The 16172-nt window shown below is 46.0% G+C and overlaps 1 long non-coding RNA gene across 4 annotated transcripts; it reads left to right on the plus strand.

Moving 5' to 3' along the window:
• The first annotated feature begins 3050 nt into the window (after positions 1 to 3050).
• Positions 3051 to 10492, plus strand: LOC116234315 (uncharacterized). 4 transcript variants are annotated; one of them, XR_016458849.1, is made up of 3 exons: positions 3051 to 3246; positions 4538 to 6560; positions 6718 to 10492. It is a non-coding gene; the product is annotated as an uncharacterized LOC116234315 (long non-coding RNA). The 4 variants fall into 4 exon arrangements; XR_016458850.1 differs by having other exon boundaries at positions 4538 to 4678; positions 6433 to 10492; XR_004168107.2 differs by having other exon boundaries at positions 4538 to 10492.
• Positions 10493 to 16172: the final 5680 nt, after the last annotated feature.

Raw genomic sequence — 16172 nt, forward strand, 5'->3', positions numbered from 1 at the left:
GGACATAGGAAGACATATGGTTCATGATAAAAACATCTATCAGATCCCAGGAGAAGAGCAGGGAGCAGTTCAGAAGTGCTGGGCAGGTAAGGGGTTAAATCACATTCCTCTGTAATAAGCCCCCACAGCTTGTCATAGCCAAGCCTGAATCAGGTGTAATGAATAAATTTAATGACTATTAATTAAGTACCAAGTCATTAACAAGGAGGCTGTAGAAGCCTGGGTAGAAGAAAGGAGAAGGGTTTGGGTTTTTCCTGCATTTCTAGGCTAGTGTTCCTTCTTTTTTTCTTCTTTGGCATTTAGAGGTGGTAGCTATTTCTCTGAGGTCTTGGTAAATAGAATTCAACTTTTTTTTTTTTTTTTTTTTTTTTGTGGAATGATCCTATTTTCTAGGGGTCAAGGTGAGGTAGGTGGGCAGTGGCTGGATGTGGCCCCTCACCTGTGCTTTGTTAAAGCCTGAGCAGGGCACAGAGTGGCTGCAGCTGCTCTTCTCCTTTGTCTGTGTATGAGATGAGAAATAAAAACCAGCAATCCTGCTTCTGGCTGCATGACTCCCCATTTTCATAGCTCTGACTTGTAGCAGGCTTGTGACTGCCATGATCTTGAAGACTTGTTGACGAGATAACCTTATTTCTTTTTTCTTTCCTGCTTTTGAGAAGAACAGTTTTTCTCCTGTGCAAAATCACAATCTTGACTCACTCTGTAGTGCTCCCTCCTGTTCCTCCATCTGCTTGGGCTCAGCAGCCGGGGCTGGCAGCACTGCCCGCTTCTCGCTTCCCCCCTTGGCCACCGCTCTCCTCCGCGCCGCAGCGGAGCTCCGAGCATCCTCCTGCGCTGCGGAAGACGTGCCCGTCTGTCACGGCAATTGGAAAGCTCGGGGGGAGGTTTCTGATATTTGTACACGTGTACATGCATGTTTTCTTTCTTTCTTTTTTTCTTCTTTTTCTTTTTCTTCTTCTTCTTTTTTTTTTTTTTCCCCTTCAATTTTTATTTCTTGGTAACCGCGTTCTCTCAGCCCCACGTTCCGCGGTTTCAGCACCGTGGACAGGGGCACGGAGGGGCTGGTCTCGGTTGCTTTCTCTCCCCAAACATTTGGGGTGTTGTTAAAATGAGCTGATTCCTCAGGGGGCTGCAGGGTGGGTGCTGTCCCAGGGGGTCCTTTCAGAGTCAGAAAACACTGGGGGGCTCACAGTCAGCGCTGGCCCTGTGTGAATCGTGCAACTGGGAACCAAATTCAAGACGTGGCAATGGTGAGCTTCCAGGCTCCATTAGTTGTCCAAAACACTGAGCACTACTTGGGAATTCTCAGAATTGAGTGCAGAAAAAGCACTCAACTATGAGAGGGAAAAAAAAGAAGAAAAAAAAAGAGAAAAAGAAGACTTAACAAACCTTTCCTGGGTACTTTTGTCTTTCCTTCCTTTCTCTGTTTCTGAGCCATTAGCTGATTCATAGGTCATGCTTTTCCACCTTTTCTCTGACACTATCAAAGCTAACAATGAGAGCTTTATTTAAGGTGAAGTGCACAAGTCCCATGCAACTACCTCTCTCTGAAGCTGTACATTTAACAAAAACATTGAATACCTTACAACTCCTGATTAAAACAGCAACAATGATCAAAGCAGCTCTGGGCAACTTATTTAACCTGGAAGAAAAGCAGGTTCAGGCTGGGCACTAAGGAAAATCCCAACTGCAAAATAGCACAATTGCTAGGGAGAGAAGGATGACCTGACCCGGTCTGGGGTGGGCAGTTGAGCTCCCATTGTCTCCCTTATATTGTAGTAGTGACAATTTTCTATTGCTCTGTGTATGCAAGGTGAAGGGTAACAGCAGGTTTAATGAGAAGCAATTAAAACAAAGAGTCATTCTCCAAAGAAAAATTGAAATGGGATACCTGGGCAAAAAAAAAACACAGCTCAGCTATGGGAATGCCTACGCTGAAATTTGGGGCATGGTGCTGCTCTCAGTGCCCACTGGACTCATGAACTACATGTGGGATGGGGACAGTGTCAGGGACATCCATGCTAGCTGTGTTACCCTTTTCATGCATTCAGCCCCAGACCCTGGTTTTTTGGCTGTGAATGCCCAACAACAACAAGAAAGAAAAGAAAAGAAAAGAAAAGAAAAGAAAAGAAAAGAAAAGAAAAGAAAAGAAAAGAAAAGAAAAGAAAAGAAAAGAAAAGAAAAGAAAAGAAAAGAAAAGAAAAGAAAAGAAAAGAAAAGAAAAGAAAAGCAGAAAATGGACCAGTCCCTAAGGCTTAAGCTTGATTTAATACTAATCGCTGCAAACATCCAAACTGTGGCAGGGGCTGGCTTTAATTAAAATGACAAAATAGGGGAGCCGTGGGGATGAATTACTGAAGGAAAATGTTATATTTCCCTACAGCTAGTTTAATTAAAAATAAAAATAAAAATAAGCATGCATCAGGCATGAAGGGCTGCCTTGGCTTTGTTGGCTATGACTGGCACTGGTACAGCTGGCGGTGGCATCCCAGGGCACAGTGTCACCCAGAACATTTCCTGTGCTATGCAACCTGCATTGCCAGCTCCAGAAGCCCTTCAAGTGCATCCACTTGGCTGGCCTTGCTGCAGTTTATTCCCTTCACTGCTCCTTGTTATTTGTTTAAATTATCATACCTCCGGCCTCTAGCATCTGAAGATGCTGCATTTGGCCCTGCTGTCCTTTTGATATGCATATGTGTGGCTTTGGTGATGGGAAAGATACAGACAGGCCTTTAATTGTGGATGGGAGGTGCTGGGGGTTCCAGGGTCTGGCAGTGCTGGTGTTCAAGGCCAGGTGGAAGCTGTCAGCCCTGCTCCTGCAGACCCCTATGACATCCTAGCAGGAAGCAACAGAAGTTGCTGGGCTATGATAGAGCCTTTGCTTTTTTCCTTCCTGGTGGAGCTCCTTCACTTCTTTCAATGGCTGGTTTTTGTGTTGTGTTGTGTTGTTTTGATTTTAATATATAATTTATTTATTCTTTTTCAGAGTAGAAGAGAATCTCTAGATGAATAGTTTTTGACCCACAGTTTCTTGCATATTGTAGTGAAAATGCTAACTCACTGCTTGAAGCTGTGATTGAGCACCTGGTGGAAGGCAGGGCCAACTCAGGGGAGCTCAGGTGTGTGCAATGTACTGAATGACCTGAAGGGCTGGACCAAGATCCACCCCTGCCCAGACCTCATTCAAGGGTTGGCAGCAGAGGCAAGGATGTTTCTCTAGAGATCCTTGTGTACCTGAGACTGAAGGTAAGCAGCTTCATTCACTTCTTTTTATGTTAATGGCTGTTGTGTTTGAGTGTCTCCCCACTCACTGTAGCCTGGGATTTTGCTGCTTTGCTGTCACTGTTGCATTTTCCATCGTGTTACGCACGCGTTCAGCTGAACTCTGGTGCGTGATTTCTCCATCACTTTTATTATGAGTGAAACTCTTAGTGGGTATTTGTTTCTTGCCTGTCTCTTGAACTCCAGGAATAATCAGGGTCTTCATTAAACAGGATCCTCTGCTATAGCCCTGATCTCCCTGTCTGTGGCAATTAGAGCATCTGCCCTTTGCTTGATGAATGGTTTGGCTTGGAAGGGACCTTTAAAGGCCATCTGGTCCCGCTCCCTGGAATGAACAGGGACCCCACAGCTCCACTAGGTGCTCACAGCCCTGTCCTTTGGCCTCAGATGTCTCCAGGGATGGAGCATCCACTTCCTCTCTTGACAAAATGTGCCAGTGCTTTCTACCTTTGTTGCAGGCTTCTCATTGGGCTGTAAAGCACTCTGGTGTTTACTGGCTGCTGATGTCAATCTGTAGTAGTAGCTGAAGACCTTTGTCTGGTGCTTGGTTTAAAGGAATCTTCACTGTGAATCAATCAGTGATTTGGATAGCGTAGAGATTTTCCCATCTTTTGTATCGTGTTGGAGAATTAAGTCATTCTCTGAGTCAATGCATGTGTGTCTGTGTGAATAGATGTCCTTGCAGAGAACGGTGCAACCATGGTTACTGGCTTATTGGTGCTGGGATGCTGAGGCATGCTGCAATTTGTTCTCTATGGCTGTGACTTTATCTTCTTCAGTGTATTGTGTGTTTTATTTCTAACTCTTAAAAACAAACCAAAATGCACAAACAATAACCCCACAGATGGGAAACCACAGTGTGCGTGGAGCTGTGAGGTTTGGGTCACAGGTTGGTTTACCGCTGTAACAGTGATGCTGAGCCAGGTGGATAAGAAAAGTAGGATTCAGAATGGAATTAAATAATTGTTCTCACATTCTTTTACTCCGGGAGGATCCTATTAAAGAAAAGAGCTGGGATTACCGGCTGGCTGACATTTCCCTCTGAGCCTGTCTCCAGATTGGATTTAGCTGCTTTATCTCCTAATCCCCAGAGCTTTTTAATGTAGAAAGTAATGGCATCCAAAAGCAAATTTAATTTTGACAAGTAATCTGACTTCCTTCCCTTTTCTGGAGTCAAGTTTTAATCCTTTTTGCTGTCTGAAGCTGCATTACATGGATGTATTTAACATCCTTACCACTCTAAAATCTTCCACAGAGGGCGAAAATGAAGGGAAGCCTTGCCAGCCTAGAGGAAACCAGTTTCTTATCAAGCATTTCAAAACATCTCCTACTTACTTTTGGATTTAATAACCATTGCGTTTTTGGAAAAAGCTCATCAACAAATTCAGTCATTTTGGTAAGAGTGAATCCAGTGTCTGATGTTTCTCCCAGTAAAGTATGGGGCCAAGCCCCTTGGAGATGGAGGTAGCAGAGGAGCTCTGAGGGTTTTTTGAGGAAAGCCTCCTTCCTGTTGCTCCATTGCAAGTGTTGGAATCACTCAGGGAATGAAAACACTGGATCTCATCCAACTTTGTTGTTTAAGCCCAGCTGGTTGGGTTCAGCCTGCACAGGCAGAGAACCCTTAGGTGACATCCCTCTGCCACCTGTATGCTCTGGGATGGACAATGATCCCTACACTGGGTTATTATACAACATCAACTGCTGCAAAAAAGCTAAAAGTAAATCACGGAGAAGGAGTAAGGTAACAGAGCTTCAGAGCTGCTAATCTCAGTGGAGAAAAGAGAAAATCCTGTTACTATTACACTTCTCCAACTCCAGGTCCCAGTGAGCTACATCTAGGTGAAGATCAATGGAACAGATCATTGGCAATTTCCGACACAGCGACATCTCACCCTGTGCTGCTGCCCAGCATTGCACCAGCTCCAAGCTTGCTGTTTCCCTGAAAATATCAGTTGCAAACAGGGTCTCCTCCTCCTGAGAAAATCAGTACTTATCGACCAGGGACTGTTTTCAAACAGCTGTAAAATGCAGAATGTCCCTGTCACTCTGCAACGTCTCAGCTGATGGTTCAATCATTACAGCATATAACTACTTGGCTCCTGCAGATGCAAAATGTGCAACTTGAGGCATTGATGGCATCTCACTATTACATAGAAAAATGAGTAACTGTTTCAGTCTAGCTTGGTTTAAAAAGGAAAAAAAACACCTCAGTAGATGGTATGATGTATAAGTGCATGTATTTGCAAGTGTCAGCTTTGGAACAGGAAGAAAAACATGCAGCAGTACTGTGCACCATGGGCCAGCAGAGATGGAAATGGATTGGGTTTGTGCAATGAGTTTGTGTGGTTGGAGGGATGCTAAGTGAAATAAAAAGGGCTCTGCCATGGGTGAAGGCAATTAGGGCAGCCCAACTCATGGCTCTGTCAGGCTCCAAGCTGGGGTTGCTGCCTCTCTATAGGAGGCTGGTGTACCAGCAGCATTTGGTAATCAAGGGGCAAAAGAGCAAAAGCACTTCTGCAGTTCCTGTGTTTTCTCTCCCTTTCCTTCCTATCATACAATTCACCTGTTGTAGGAAAGGGATGGTGAATTTGAAAGTTCCTAGTGAGCTTAGGTCTGCTGTTGCCCCAATGCTCCTCCTCCATTTACTACTATCTCCTAAGTGAAGGTGACTTTGGAGAATGGTAACTGAAATAACATTTCTGCCTCGTACAGACCTGGCTTGTGTTCTCAGGGAAGGGAGCAGGAATAGGAGCAGATTTGAGCTATACAAAGATTTTGTGCATCTGCAACACTGAAGATTCACAATTCCAGCCAAGCAACGTGCCTGATTGTCCAGTTTCCCCTTGTATTTTCCTTTAATATTGAAGTAATAACTGTATATTACATGGAAGTAAGAGATCCCCTCTCAGGACTGGGCTTTGTTCATGTACAAACTGAAGGGTGATTGACAAACCAGGGACATGGCTGTGAGTTTGGCAGTCAGTGATGGATGTCAGTCTGACCCATGCATCCCAATGCAGCTTAAAGAAGAAAACAAGCAGCTTGCATCTCTTTTTTTTTTTCTTAATCATCTAAAATTTCCATTCATATTATCCTTCTGCAATACCCATCTAAAAGCATGTGAACGTTGGGCTCTACAAATTTCTGCAGAATCTCCTGGGAGCAGCAAGATCTTCTGAAGAAGCAATATTTGGATGGGAAACTTATGTCCTCCAAGCTGGCGAGTTGCAACACTGACACAGATTTTTCTTGTCACTGCAAAACTCTCCTTGTAAAAGGTACGAAATCCCTCCTCCCTTCCCCTCCTCCTCCTGTCTGTTATTTAACAACTGGCTGTGATTTACATGGTTCATTAATGCAATGGTAACACTGACACGCACATTCCCAAATAAACCAGAAGGTTTATACTTGACCTGGGCCCTCTGTTCACTGCAGATGTCCCTGAGGATTTGAAGAACAGTGATTTGAAGTGATTGCATTGGGTAAGGACATTATACAATGCAAATACAATTGGACACAAGCATTTAATTTTTAAAAAACACTGCTATGGGAGAGCCTTTCAGCCAGTGCAAACAACAGTTTAACTTCCCTCACCAGCCTGATTCTGGAATCCCCCAAGGACAGAGAAGCAAAGCGGGGCTGTTTCAATCCAGAGATGTTTTGTTCAGTGATATGGATGGGATTGCTCTAAACTCAGTCCTCCATTGGAGTTTTGCCATTCTGAGAGGCAGCAGATGTGGGATGTCCCTGTGCTGATCACCCTATGGAGCACAGTCAAGCCCTGGGTGCTGGCTTCCCAGCAGTGAGAGCAGCAGGCTCGGGGACAAATGGTAAAGGTAATTAGTTGCCCCCTCAGATGGTATTTTTACTGCTCTATTTGGGTTCCTGTGGAGTGAGAGGAACAAAAGGAGAGGGTTTAAAATGATCATTGCACAATAAGTGGCAGCAGCCTTGTTAATGTGCTGAGTGTCTACAAACAGCTGCTAGTCAAACACCCATAAAGGTTGGCTCTGATGCACATAACCTTCTGCCTTCCTTCAAATGGCTTAACTCCGTCAGCTCTTTGCCCTTTTCCTATGCAGGCACTGAAAACTCAGGATTTGGAGCACAGAAAGCACAAATCCAGGGCAGCCAGAGGGGCTCCCACAGGGTCCTCGAAGGTTTCCCTGGGTATCCCTTTGGATGACTTTGAGAAAACCTTTCCCTCTGCAAAGAAGAGGCTCCCAAAAGCAGCAAGATGGAGAGAGATTCTTCTGGAATGTCAATAGGTCTAAATTCAAGGATTCCAATTTTTGCCCTTGCTTTTGCTACCACAAATGAGAGCTGGATCCCAACAAGTCTTAACTCCACAGAGCCAGCATTCGTTTCTGTATGCCTGAGTCTTTCCACCACCCATAAAAGCCTTTTGTGATCAGTGTAACTCTGCCCATCTGAGCATTTCCCAACTATTTACACAGGAAGAAATGAGCACTGCTTTTACTCTCTGACTCCCCAAGCTACAGGAAACAAGGAACCTAGACAGAGGGAGTGGGGAAGAGATGTCTCTACATCCCCTTGTGACTCTGCAGGTTGTCAGCAGCCTTGGGAGGACACTAACAGGAGGAGAAAGGCAGATCCTTGCGGTTCCCCACAAGGGAGCAAGCCTGGGTAGTGCAGGGATTATCTGCAGCAGCTTTTGTTTGGGTCTGGAAGGGAGCACTGAGGGCGTTGCAAAGTGTTATGGCGATGTGAGGACACTGAAGCACTTCTCAAAGCACCCCTGTGGACCTATTAATTGCGATATTGGATCTTTCATCTTTTTCAGCAGGTTCCCAGCAATAGGCATGCAGCCAGCTTGGCTGGAGTTTTGTTTATTTTCCAGTTAATGTAGAAGCAGAATCAATTCCAGCTAACAAAGCTAGGAATATCAGAAGAAAAAAAAAGTTCAATTCCCGTGGATCATTTGTGACATACACCTGGAAGGTATTTACTAGTAGCAGGGCAATTAGGGCAGTGATGTGGCAGGAGACCAGGAATATCTCCCAGAAGTGGGTGTGAATCATAGGAAGCCCATCATCAGCAAGGCAAGAGAAGTACCTTTGCTGTGTTGATTACCACTAGCTAGATGGGAAAATTGTCCTTGGAAGCATGGCAGCACACACACAACCTGGCTGCAAGTGCTCCCTGCAGCAGTTCTCCCCCCAGGGTGGTAAGAGGCAGCTGAGTGGTGCTCATCTGACATCCTGTTGCAATAAGTGTTAAGTGTGACTGCCCAAACTGAGTAACCAGCACTTGTTACCAACTCTATTAAGCTTTAAGTGGCACTTTAGCCTTGCTCCCTGCTCACTCGTGCTGGGCTTGGTTATTTAACACATGGACTCTGGCCACATGGTCCAACTGGAGCATAAACTGCCAGAAACTTAAACACTTGTTCACTTTGCCACTGCCAGATTTCCCTCACCTTCATCAGGGCAGAGCTGCCAAGAGCATTATGTGAGTTCTTGCCAGGAGCATCTGTGAATTATGGATATCAATACCCGGTGACTTTCTATAGGTCACATTTTTTGGCCCCGTCAACACACAGTGGTGATCTGGGGCTGCCCAGCAAACCTGCTATATCCCTGAGTGATATTGAATGGATATAACATTCATAGTGTTTGCCTTTTTCAGCGACTTGAATGGGATTTCTCTAAGTGCCACTGCTTTCCATGCTCAAACCCTTTGCATTTATCTTCTCAGTTTTTTCTTATTTTTAAATATGCAAGTATAACAGTGGAATGCTTCAAAACCCTGACTACATGCAGAACTGAAGGGCCTTTAAGCTCTTAAAGTTATATTCTGAGAAATGTGGAGATGTTGTGCAGTCCCTTCCCTGGATGCTGGCTGCTTCTATCCTCAGTCCCATCCTGGGCAGCCTTTGGGGGAAGAGAGATTTGGGCTGAGCATGCAGGAGGAATGCAAGGCTTTAGGTTGAAAACACTGAGTGTGAGTCATAATTTTCCAGAAACTGAACAAAAAAAAAAGAAAAAGATGCACCAGCTGCGATACATGGAGGTTTTGAAAATCTCTGATTGAAGTATGTAACTACAGCGGGTCTGCTAGAAAAACCTGAATGAAGGCAATGAGATCCAAACTCGGCTGTACGCCCCCGGCTCTGTGTCACTGGGGATTTAGCACTACGGAGGGACAAATCCAAGGGAGCAGAGAGCAGACAAACCCACGGACGGTTCCTCTGGGAACGGCCAATGCTGCGTTTTATCTCTGCGTTCAGCACCACGGACAGCGCCGGGCCGTTCACTGCCGTTCCCTCTCTTGGGACAACGTGGGTTGGCACCGTCCCCAAGAGAAGGGAATGAAAGGTGACAGACCCATGCTCTACGTTTCTCTGTGCTGGCCCCAACAGTGGGCATGTCATCCGGGTCCAACCGCGGCCTCTGTTTGTTGCACTGTTTCTTTATCACTGGGAACCTCAGCGATGCTAAATGCTCAGAAGGAGCTTGGAGTTCCGATCGGATCCTCAAGCTGACCTGTGGTGTATGGTTTAATGAGGCTAGTTTATGTATGCCATACCCCAAATCTAAAGGTCAGGGGGTTGGGGGCCATAAATATTCACTCTGCGCTGACTGGGTTTTTCAAACAATCTTTTAAATATTTATGACAGTGCTTCAATGGCTGAAGGAGCATCTTGTAATAGTATTAAGAGAAAAAAAAATCCTTCCGTATCTAAAAGCTCAGCGTGAACCATTTTCATATATTATGCATCACTAAGTGCTGTTTATGGCCCTTCTTGGCAGAATTGGTGCTGTAACAAGACAGAGTTCACGCGTGCGGGGCCGTGCAGCACCTAAGGTGAGCGGGTGCTATTTTAACATGCTAAACAGGATATTTTGCTGGGAAGTGACAGAGAATTACAGAATACTACCAATACTGGCTGCATTAAAAATGCTGTCTGGCTTTCATGGTGCAATTTAATCACAGCTGTGCCCTGCTGCCTCTAAAAAGATCTCAGCCAACCAAAGCGTGAATTCTGAGGAAAACGTCTGAAAATGAGAGCAGATGAGTTGGACACAAGCAGCAAGATGGAGCTGGAGCTGTTGCCAAGTTGCACCATGTTCGGTGTTCAATCTGGGGTTGCCCTGCAGCAATGTGAATGCTGTCAGAATGGGAATCCAGTGTCTGCAGCTCAACCTTTGGGCCAGCAGGGAGAGCAGCAAAGAGAAAATCACTTGGAGTTTTTAATTAGCTTCTAATTAAGACTGAGATGGGCTTTTGACTCTGTGCAGAGCAGCACAATTCAGTCTGACTGATCTTACTTTCTGGGTGCTATGGGAGTGTGGCCTTATTACCCTCAGCTCTTTAATTTTCAGAAGTGCTTACGGTTTAGGGGAAAGTGCTCTGTCAGCTGAGTTCCCCAGGACTCATGTGCCTGGCTGGTAAACTCCATCTCCCCTGTGAAGTCTTTTTGTGCAGAGTTAGGGGAAACAACCCAGTTTTTCCCATCCTGCTTTGAGGATGGTCGGTGAACTCAAAAGAAATGGGAGAATGATGGATAAGCAGAGTGATGCACATCACTCACCACATGCATAGAAAGCAGAATCTCATAAGCTTCATTTCCTTAGGAAATCAGGTTTAAAATTAAAGCTAATCAGAATTAAGAAACACTGCAGTTACCCTAAACCAAATGATAGTATAATATACTCAGTATATTACATTCTCAATAGCAAAGCAGCATCTGCTACATAAAATGAAATGTGTGTGTCACCATATGTAGGCAGCATAATGTGGACTCAAATTAAATAAAAACATTTCAGGGTATATGGTCCAATGTGCAATCTGGGCCTTGGGAAATGCTGAGATCCACTCTAAAGTTCCTAACAGTTGGCTAAAATGCTGAACCCAAAAACAGCACAAACTTGGGTTTTTTAGCAACATAAGCTGTTGTCTTCACTCCCCTCCCAGTGAGTCAATATTGCTTCAGGACTGCATTGTTTCTCTTTTTTTTTATTTATTTATTTATTTATTTTCCTATTTGATTCATCTGTGTTTCTTAATGAGGCTTCTTCCCATTAGCTACAAAACACCTGAGCAAGCAGAGCCCTGGGCAGCAGCAATCACTGCTTTCCCTCCATGGAAGGTGCAGGAGGGCACTTGGAAGCCCCATAATACCATTCTGTCTGTTATCCACGTGCTGCAAATGAATGGAAAGAGGTAAACTTTACACAACAGCGTGACTCCCACCTTTCCCAGCCACTCTTTTTTCTCCCTGAAAGCTCTCACAGAGCAAGTGGCTTCTCAAGAAGCACACACAATCCTGTGCTATTTCGAAGCAATCAGGCTGAGCTGCACGAGGCAATCCTCCCAGTGTGAATCGTGCTCAATGAGACTCTGATGTTTGCTATTACCCTCCTTGACCCCACCTGTTGATTCAATAACAAGATAGAAAGTTTGGGCTCTCTTCAAGTGCCTGAAACACTGAGATCATGCTGGGGGGTTTTGCCTGGCTGGGACAGCTAAGGAATTTGTAGTCAGCAAGCATCGATCGTGGGATGAGTTCAACCCTTTCAAATCTGCTCAGGTGGATTTGCTTTTCTTTTGAAGAGAATCTATTAGGCACAAAAGAAGCAAACACAAAGCCATTGTTAAGTGCCAGGAAGGAAGGGATGTTTGCACAGTGCGTGGCCTGGCTGAGGCTTTATCCTTCTTGCTTAAGTCCTTGAATTATTTCAATAATGAACAGACCAGAAAAGCCATTGTTCTGCTCTTTAAAAGCAGTGCAACAAAATTTCCAGCTGTGAGGCTCGGATAGAAGCATCTGATGAGTTAAAAATACAACATACCAAAAACAAAGGGAAAGGCAGTGCCTCCAGTAGGACTAAGCTGTGCTACCGCCTGGAAATGTTGGATGCACCTGTAAAGGCTCCAGGAATTCACAGGACACAATGGCAAAAGGTCTGTGTGCTGTTTACAGTAGGAAAAGAAAACTTGGGGCAAATTAAAGGGAGAGAGCTGTAACCAAGCCCATAGTGCCTGGGGCAGTGCAGCTGAGAGCTGGCTGTGCCTCGGGGTCATCCCAGACTGCTGCATTAATGGGAGTGGACTCATCTCTTCACCAAAATGCCCAGCAGAAAGCTGAAGAACATTACCCATGTTGTTTTAATGAGGAAAATCCCCATGGCTTGTGCTGGAGGAAGGTCCTGCAGCCACACACTGAACTCTGTTCCAGCTCCCTTCCCGTTCATCTTCTGCACCTCCACTGTTCTTCAGCTGCTGCTTTATTTCTGGTTTCTAATGCATGAGGCTGGTTCTCGCCATTCCTGATGCACGCTGCTGGTTGCTGGTCTGTTCTCACTTGGTCTCCCCAAAGCATTAGGTGATGGATTGAAGTTTGGCAGTCTGATCCTCCACCTGCTTCTGAGCTGGGAGGTGAAGGGTTGCAGAGAATGAGAGCTGTTTTCTAAAACTTAGAAAAAAGCAAGCCATCTTTTCAGATCCATACATGCATCTTGTTTTTCTTTCCCTCAGTCCTTCGGGTGCATTTTGAACCCCTAATGCTAACACAGCAAGTAAAACACATGGGACACATCCTTGCTGACCCCAAATCAGCAGCTTAATACAATTAGGAGGCATAAACACACGGTCAGCCAAGGAGTGAAGCAAAGAACCACACGTGGGGGCATTTTGGAAGACCCGAATGAAGTCCCCTGCAGTGCTTTGGCCAAACACACCACCTCTGTTTGATGTCTGTGTTGGGAGTGAACAAAGGCAGCTGCAACCGAGGGCATTCCTGGACATCAGTAGTACATGGGCACATATAGGAGCATTTTTCAAGATGAGGGAAAAAAAAAACAACAAACCAGCCTGTAAATACTTGTAACCCTGGGGCAACAGAACACATATCCTGGCAACGCGTGTGGGTTTTACTCTTCTGTGACAATTTGCTTTGCTATTCATGAAAAAATATGTTGGTGCTGTTACCTTAGCAACTGCCGCATCACATTACAGCGATGCTCTGCCCGAGGTGTGTGGAGCCCTGCCTTAAAGGAGCACGTCTGTCTCTCCTGTGCCTCTCCCCATGGAAATAGAGCTCAGCTGAGCTGGGATCCTCACCAGGGAAGCCTCAGAAGTTGGTAATGAAGCAGGAGGAAATGCGTTCATTCAGATGTATTGTTTGGAGATGCGTCTGATGGTGGCCCGAAGCCACTTTGGACGATATGTTGTATAAACTTGCATCAAAAAGGAGCTGTTTTCCCAAAATATTTTCACTTTTTAAGGGAAGAAAAATGGCAATGAGCAGCCACTGGCAGGCTGGATGTATGGCATGGAACATCTTTGTCCAGCTGTCTCCACCCATAGTGTCCATATTAGCATCTTCAACCAGAGTGGGCCAATTTCCCAAGAAACAACAGTTTTTGCCTTCCTTTGTGTTGACTTCAGTTGAGCAATTCAGCCCCACTTGCTGCAGGTGGGATCCCTAGGCAATTCCTACAGAAAGATATGGTGAAAATCTGTCACACGGTGACATTTCACCTGTAATGTGTGGAGGAGCCAGGAAGCTTCTTTCAGAAAGGCTCTTGGCTCTGAGTTAACTGTGCCAAGCAATGGAAGAGCACCATGCCTCCAGCTGAGTTCTTTCACCTCCCCCTGAGGGAACACAGCTCCATTTTCTAATCAGAATTCTTCCAACTTCCACTCCACACTGTGGACTATCACTTTGCCTCTGTTATCAGATAAAAGATCCTTCATGTGCAGAAACCTCCCTCCCCAGGCAGCCTCTGCTCTCAGCCCCATCTCCAGACCTCACAGCTCTGAGCCCTTTCCAACTTTCTGCAGGTGTTTTCCAAGTCAGGGTAAGACACCATGGGCATTAGAAGACCCAGCTTGCGTTCCTTTGCTGGGTCACCATGGGCAGTTTTTCCTTTCATTTCTCTGTTTCTGTGATTTACACCCAGGAGGGGAGCTCCATGCTCAGGGCCTTATCCATGGGAGCCTTGGGCACAGGTTCTGCGACAGCGTTCTTGGCATTAATTACAAAAGGCTGTAAAAGAGGAATCAATTAAAACCAATGACAGAACTTATGCTTTTGTCATTTACCCCCGTGCAAGCCATAATTATCATTATGAAGGTCAATGGAGCTGGATGTGTATAAAAGCAAAGGAGAGGGTGAAAACAGGACCCTTTTTGGGGATGTGCTGTCTGGGTAATTTCACAGCCAAACCTGGTACTGCTCCCTGGGATCTCTCTGGCCCTTCTCTGTCCTCTGGTTTTGGGTGAGAGCCCATTCCCAGGCAGAGCATCCTGCTGCAGTCCCAGCTGGGGGAAGGTGATGTCTATGGTAAAAAAGCCTTCTAAGGCACGAGGGGAGGATGTGTTCAGACCTCATTGCACACCTGATGCTTTTGGCCTCAGTGCACTGCTCTTGATAAAGTCAAGAGGAGCTTAATGCTTTTTAAAGGTCCTCTGCTTTTATGGGCTATAAAGCATTGACCTTAAAGGGAGATGTTGAGGGGAGTATATTAAAGAGAGGCCTATGGGGGATAGCCAGGCACACCAGCTTTCCTGCAGCTGCTCTCTGGGCTGCTTTTTTTTTCTTCTAATCTCTCTCTAAACTGATCTGATTTTCTTCCCATGGAGGTGCAGGATGCTGGTGAGTCCTACTGCAGCCACAAAGCCTTCCTTTGGGCACTCACTGATGGCAACGTGCTGCTTTTGTGCAGCTTGATCTCAGTAGCCTGGCCCTGCTGAGTCCCAGCTTAGTGTCACTGGGCTGCAAATGCTTTGCCTTCCATCATTTGCTTTGATGGGGAGTTCAGGGAGCCCACCTCCCACTCCAAAAAGTGACCATTGCCACAGGACTGCAGCAGAAGTGCTTCACAATGAGCACTTAAGGAAGTAAAGTCCTCTTGTGGGGCCTCTGCTAATTGGAGGCCAGTGGCAAGTGATTTCTATTAAGGCACTCATTAAGGGCAGACATTCTGCATCACGTTTCTCACACGTGAAAAAGGGGGTGATGGTTTTGTCAGCCTGTTCTGCCAGCTACAGTGGGACTTAACGATATCCACGAGATCCTGGGAAAGCTGTGAGCTGGAGAGCATTTGGAAGGTGTTTAATGGGGGGGGATGGGTGTATCATTCCCACGGGTACTGGGAAGGGCACGGTGTGAGGTAGGCATTGCCTGTGGTCCCCCTCCCTAGCTAAGCTCTGGGTGCCCCAACAGAGCCTTTGTGGGGTATTGGGAGCAAAGGATGCACAGCACGAGGCTTACCCCCCTTCCTCCTGCTGAACCAATTTGGGTGTGAGCCTTCCAGCAGAGGCTGCTCAGAGCCCTCTGGGAGGGTTTGCTCTGGGCAGGACCTTTGCACGGGGGTTTGGCACTTTCAGCATGAAGACCCAGCAGCTCCGGCTCGGGTACAGCCCAGGTGGAGCGAGGTCCGGCCGGCACGAAGGGGGTTAAAACCCCGCCCATCCCCGCGGCCCCCGATGCTCCCCCACCGCCGCTCCCCGGGCTCCTTTTCCCCCTCTCCCTTTGCCGTGTTTAGTTAAATTTCCCCCGCCTTAGTTGATGTCACATCCTGTTCCACAGCCATCCCCTGCTAGTAGCCAGCCCTACCAATTCCTTTTTTTTTTTTTTTTTTTTTTAAATCCCTGTCCTCTCCTCATCACCCCCCCTTTTCAAGGCAAACTTTTGGCAATAGCAGAGATAATCGTTTCGTGCTCCGCTGAATTTCTCCTCGCAAATGCCTTCCGATCAGGGGAGCCATTAAATTAAAAAAAAAAAAAAAAAAAATTGCCAGAGAGCCAGCACGGATTGAAACTGGGATCCCAATAAATATGCAAAGTGAAGGCTCTGCTAAGCAGATTTCTTGCATTGCTTCCCGGGGGTGCTGAGAGTCGCCCGGAAAATCTCAGTGATT

Source organism: Phasianus colchicus, chromosome 19, assembly GCF_987193195.1.
Source record: "Phasianus colchicus chromosome 19, bPhaCol1.hap1.1, whole genome shotgun sequence".
Classification (NCBI taxonomy): Eukaryota; Metazoa; Chordata; class Aves; order Galliformes; family Phasianidae; genus Phasianus; species Phasianus colchicus.